This window comes from Struthio camelus, chromosome W, assembly GCF_040807025.1.
Source record: "Struthio camelus isolate bStrCam1 chromosome W, bStrCam1.hap1, whole genome shotgun sequence".
In the NCBI taxonomy this organism is placed as follows: domain Eukaryota; kingdom Metazoa; phylum Chordata; class Aves; order Struthioniformes; family Struthionidae; genus Struthio; species Struthio camelus.
Genome location: NC_090981.1, coordinates 22,840,269 through 22,846,268, shown reverse-complemented (window position 1 = coordinate 22,846,268; position 6,000 = coordinate 22,840,269). Strand labels below are relative to the sequence as shown.

The 6,000-nt window shown below is 39.6% G+C and overlaps 1 long non-coding RNA gene across 3 annotated transcripts in view; it reads left to right on the top strand.

The window, feature by feature from the left end:
- Window positions 1–1,147: 1,147 nt before the first annotated feature.
- Window positions 1,148–6,000, top strand: part of LOC138064249 (uncharacterized) — a 64,008-nt gene continuing 59,155 nt past the window's right edge. For 2 of the 3 annotated variants that reach the window (XR_011137526.1, XR_011137524.1), the window contains exon 1: window positions 1,318–1,868. This is a non-coding gene — a long non-coding RNA (uncharacterized lncRNA). Of the gene's footprint in view, window positions 1,233–1,317; window positions 1,869–6,000 lie in introns of those variants that run through there. The other variant, XR_011137525.1, reaches the window with a different exon arrangement.

The following is a 6,000-nucleotide window of genomic DNA, read 5'->3' as shown; positions in this document are numbered from 1 at the left end:
CCATCCAGGATGACTATCCTATTTGGACTCTGGTATGGCCTCAGCAGGGGTACTGTGTGGGTTTGCGTTGGTTGCAGGGTAGCTGTGATAGCTGTGACAGTTTGTTAACACCTTCTTCCACCCAGAACTGACAGTACTTTATTGAAAAGCTCAGCAAAGTAATTATATTTGAATCAACATTTGCAGCAGGTGCAATAGCGGTAAAATACTGCTTTGGGGAGAAAAAGGTATCGGTAGAAGTTACTCTTAATATTGATATATTGCCTGAAACTGAAGGCTGATAGCAAAGAATACATTTGGGGGGAGTATTTTTTCTTATAATTTTTCTTTTATACCTTTTCTTCTTCCGTATTATCACTCTTCATGTCTTGCTTGTCTCTCTTTCCTGAATCTTTTTTTTTTTTTTTTTCCTCTCAATTTTCTCTACCTCCCTCCAAGCACCTTGGCAGTGCTACAAATGTTATTCCAGGTATACATCTGTTGAAATGCTAGCAGGTTTATTTTTCTGAATGAGTCGGGTTGCTAGTTGTGGGGGAATGAGCTCTACTAGTACTTTCTTAAGCAGTGCACTACTGAGGTCCATAATCATATTTCAGATTTTTCTCCTCCTGTCAGCCCTGCAAAAAGCCTGTGCAAATGCTTTATCACGTGTAGTTAAGCGAGATGAAGAAGCAGAGTAATGTCTGCTCTTTCTATTCAAATATTCTGTTTTCACTGGTCTGTCTGTCAGAGCACAAAATATCAGCATGCAAAGCTTGCTTTCAGTAATCCAGACATGGATTTTCAAGGGTAAATCTGTGTTCTGTTAGAACCATTGCAAGAGCCTGTTCTGCTCTTTCAGTTTTTTTCCTTGTATTTTAATTATTCACGAGAGATTATATAGAAGGAGATTTTCTTATCTATGGTAAGACATAAATGTAATCAATCTTGATTTAAGAGTCTTTTAAGTTGGCTTTCATCTGAATCCCAGGCAAGTCCAGTTCTTGCAGCATAATAGCGCTATTCATCCTGCTGATCCAAAAAGTAAGCAAGGTAACTGGACTGTTGCTGTGAATATTATTTCTTTTGGAGAGCAAAGCAGCTGTGAAAGGATACAGACCCACTCTAAAATCTGTATTCAAATAGAAGTGAAGAAGCGAGTCCCTCTGGAGATGTGGAGCTGCACCTCTTGATGCAAGGATGTGACGGGGCAAGCGAAAGACTGCTTGCCTGAGCCACAGTTATTAAAGAGGGTGAGTGTTACTCTTGAGCAAAGACAGACTTGCATTGCAATGAAACAGAGGGGGAAGTTGCCTAATGGGCACTGGGTGGGTTGAATGTGACACGCAGAACGGAGCGTGGGAATGAAAAGCATTAAAAGGGTATTGTAGCAGTGAGTGGTCCTACGAACTCAGCTGCTGTGGGAATGATCAGTGCCATCAGCAGGCACTGGGGATCCAGCAGTCATGAACTGGCTTATGATACGTGTGGCCTCCCGTGACTGCACGGGACTTGGGCTCCCCTCCTGCAGGAGACAGAGAGGTCAAGCAGAGGCTGTTCATCTGGTGCAACAGGCAGGACTGGTGCATGTAGGAGCTGATGACGTTGTCTTGATGCCACCAAGAAGTGTGGTCACAACGTGACATTGCAAAGCAGCTTTTTCGGGTGTGATCCCTCTCACAGACTAAGAATTTGTCCCCCACTGTTATGCAGTGTCTCTTCCTCAGGTTACTTTCTACCATCCTAAAGAAGCTTCCTGAAGGCAAACAAAAAAAAAAAAAGATCCTCTGGGTGAGTGAGCTGGGATGTAAGACTCTCTGCATCAGCCCTTGGCTGCCCTCAGGGCGCTGCTTCTAGGTCACAGCCACTCCATATTGGGTGCTCACCAGGTACGTACCTCCTTGTGCAGGTGTTCATCTGGGTCATGTGAGCGGTCTGCTTTGTACTTGTGTCCGTTATATGCGTTGGGTTTCTACTATGCAAATAATTCTGTCATTTTGAAAGAGCGATAAGTTAGTTTCCGTTCCTTGATTATCCCTCCAGTAGAAAAGCCTTTTTGAGAATATGGTTTGTTGGGGGGGATGTTAAAGGAAAGCATAGCATAGCTTTACTGTGTTTTCTGTAGCCAGAAACAACCCTATTCCATTGATTTTTATAGCATCTCAACATGTCTGAGTTGCTGGTTACTGTGTTTCACTGTGTTCTGACTTTCCAAACTCAAAGGCATGTATTTTTTCCATCCCTAACAGCAGCATGGTTATTCTTACCCCATTTAGCTGAAACGTTGCTTTTCCTTGGACTCGTGCCAGCTGAGCAGCTCATTATCGCCTGCCATCCTTATAGTGCTTCCCGGCAAAACCTTTGAACCCTTCTAGCTCCTGTAGCCAGGCACAGCCGCTGCAGTCAGAGCTCCTCAGCAGCTTCTGACTTCCCTAGCTGCCAGATTAAGCACCTAAGCTCCTCGTCATTCCCTATCTATTATTTTATTCCGGAGAGTATTCTTTTGTTTTATGATTAACGTGAAAGGAGTGGTTTAGCTGAAAACAATAGTGAGAGAAAAGGAGAACATAGCTCCAAAAACTGCTTATGTCACAAGTGCCGTGTTTAACTTGGTTTTGTTTCCTTACTAATTATCTCTTTGATGGTAGATCTCCGAACTTGTTATCATGTTTTATTCCGTCTTGTTATCACAGTTTATAGCCTGAAGTAAGTGATAGGATGATTGCTTTCCCTTTGCAAAGTTTTATCCATTTTTAAAGCTTTTATATTTGATTTAAAAAAAAACCAATGTGCGTGTTCTGACTTGAAGCTGTATTCCTAATTGGGAATTGAGTTAAAACAGTTATCAAGCTGTGGATATGAAAAATGACTGTGTGTCTTGGTTAAAGGTGAACCAAAATGTTTTCTTTAGCAGGATTAAAAAAAAAAAAAAGAATAGTTGTGGTTAAAATGTCATGAAGGCAAAAATGAGTAATCTCGATCATATCTGTTTCCTTCCTGCTCTGCAATCTTTGGAAAGCTACATTAGACCGAGATTTTTTTCATCTTCAGAAGAAAAGAAATAATATTTATTTAAAAAAAAATAATGGCAACAAGAGCAGCATTCTTCCTGAACTATATGTTGCCTCTGCCATAAATGTCTGACTGCCTAGAGGGCTGGCAAAATAGCCTGCCGTATCTTCCAGGTCAGTTAATAGCAATTCTCCTCTGTTGTCACTCAGCAACCTCATTCAGCCTTCCACGCTCAGTATTGTTCTTCATTACTCTCATCTGATATCATGCATGAGACCTTATTTTGATAAGGTGCGGTAATCCATTGATAGGACTATAATGTTCTGTTAGAAAATTTTCTCGTATTCTAAATGGCAGTAAAAGTCTTACTTTGCACTCACCTTCTTCTTCAAACATTTTTTTGGAGATGATCCGTTCTCTTTTTATGGTACTTTACAGTAACAATCAGTATCTTATGCATGAATGCTTTTATTCCTGCAAACAGAGGGGTAAAGTAATTTGTCTATATAAGACTGTCATTTGCTGTAAAAGGCAGAAACCTGGAGTGTGAAACATTTTTTCCTAGTCCGGTGTCTGACCTTGAATTCTCTGTGATCACAGCCAAAGTATTTAACCTCCCTGAGCCTCACGGCCCCTCAATTATCCAGCTCTGACTGAAGACCAATGTTTTTTAGCTCTGCAGTGAAGTAGTCTTGCAGATTTAAAATATTTATTATTTCACTTAAAAGAATATTGATCAACAGCACTTATTTATGAACCCCATATGCTCGTCTAGATTCCTGGAGACTTTACAAATGCTATCTTTAAAGGTCACTACTATTTCTAGGGTAGTCAATCTTGTCATGGATCAGTCCGAATAATAACTTTTGCGATTTATCCGTTTTCATCTGATAAACCTCACTGGAGCCTCTCAAAAGCAAAAAGGTACTTCTCATAGTGATCTGGATCCCATTTGTGTTGATAGTAGAGGATAATGCAGGCAGCAGAAACTCCAAACCTTTCACAAAGATGATAAGCACTTTTTTTGTTTGTTTGGGGTTTTTTTGATGAGGAAACTGAATAATAGAAAACTAGCACAGGGAGGGACCACAGGAGAGCAGTCCACACTGTCTCTGGATGTTTGCGTATACCTTTGTCCCATCTAACTGGTGTTATCTAGTCTCTTCTAAAAGAGACTCTCTGCTGAGAGAAACAACATCTATCCTGACTTTTCCTTGCTGCAGTTCAGGGGTACCATTTCATATCCCCTCTACCAGGGTTTTTTTGAAGTATTCTTCTATAAGCAGATAGTAATTTCATATATATATATATATTAAATTTTTTTCTTGCATAAACGGAAATAATTATAGAAGCTGGGCTGATGTGTGTACTACAAAGGGAGCTGAATCTTTTTTTAGTAGAACTTTTTTTTCACCAAGCACACAAATTTGGATGGAAACAGATATTTTTGTGAATGCCTGCTAAATGGCTTTGGTCAATAAAAACCCCAAACAATTCTTTGAAACTATTGAACGTTTTTTCTAGCGAAGCACGTTGAGATCTTTATTTGAAAGTTTTTGTTCTGAATATACTTTTAAAAGTTGTAGTGAACCCAAAGTTGCTTTCGTGTATCTAACATGCATTTTCAGTATTCAATAGTGCAATGAATATTTTGTTTGCGTACCTCTACTTGTTACCACGAGATGTCTCTGCTCTAGCATTTCCTGTGAGTGACCATGCTATAGGTGTGAAGTCACATCTGTAAGACAGGAGATTCAGTGAAGCTTAAGAAAGTGCTGTAAAACAGAAACGGTGTTTTTGTTTTAATGATCTCTTAATCAGTTTTAAGCTATAAATCAGCAGAAGGTTTATGCAGTTGGTGTATCGCTCCCTGAAATTATTACAAAACTATTTGGGAGCCTTAAATACAATCTCTCCTTAGTGTCATTGAAGATTTAAAAGCGAAAGGTTGTAGGCTGGCTTTAGTTTGCTGTTTTATAATGGATATTTATATGCCTATTGTGCAATGATAGGTTTCTTGCTTAAACTAAGCGACAGTGGTCAGAATAAGTAGATGGGAAACAAGATTGAAGGCGTCTGTATAGAAAGATAAAGACAAAAAAGTGACTAAAAAGGAAAAGTAAAAATATAAATGGGAAAAAGAAGACAAAACTGCAGAGCTGTAGGATCAAATTCTGAGTAGCAGTGTAGAAAAAGCACATGATTGCGATTAGTTATCCAATAATATTAACTGCATCTTTCTCTTATAACATAGTCTTAAAAGTATTTGTGTATTTTCTTTCTTTCCCTCTCTTATCTGACATTTCATGACATACTCCTCCTCTGTCAGTTGTGATCAATACACTGTAATATGCTCCCTATGGTACTGCATTTGTTAGGATATAATTTGAAGCAAAGTAGTTCCTACCTTCCACACTTAGAGAAGTCAGCTTAGCATCCCTGCCTGCTTCAGCCCGCCTGTTATTCATGTTCTGGACGTTAGAGATTTACAACTCAATGGCTTTAGTCTCATGAGGCTCAATTTAATGGTAGTGTGTGTCAATTTGTGAAGTTTAAGAGATCTTGTCGTATTGAAGGCTTGCTTTAAATAGATTGAAAATGCTTCCTATACTCCATAAAATAGCTTTGCAGCCACAAAAGAAATACTGAGTTAAGTGTCTGACTCTTCGTTTCTGGATTGTAGTGCTATAGGAAAAAAATTGACCTTTCTATTGACTGCCTCTTTCCGGGAAACCACCTGAAACTACATGAAAGAAAAAATAGAATTCCTGAAACTTGAAGAAGAGGCTTGTGCTCTCTTCCCACTTTACCTCTGGACTAGCTCCTTTCCAGTTCTTAGATTTCGCAGTCTAGAGCCAACCTACGAAGTGCTTCTCGACATCTGCCCTTCTGGACTGCTGTGCAGAGTGGAGAGGTCACGGCTCTGAACTTGAGCGCTGCAGCAATCATTTTTTTTTCTTTGCGCAAAATGCGAAGCCTGGATTATGTTAAGCCTGTGCAGAAATTCTC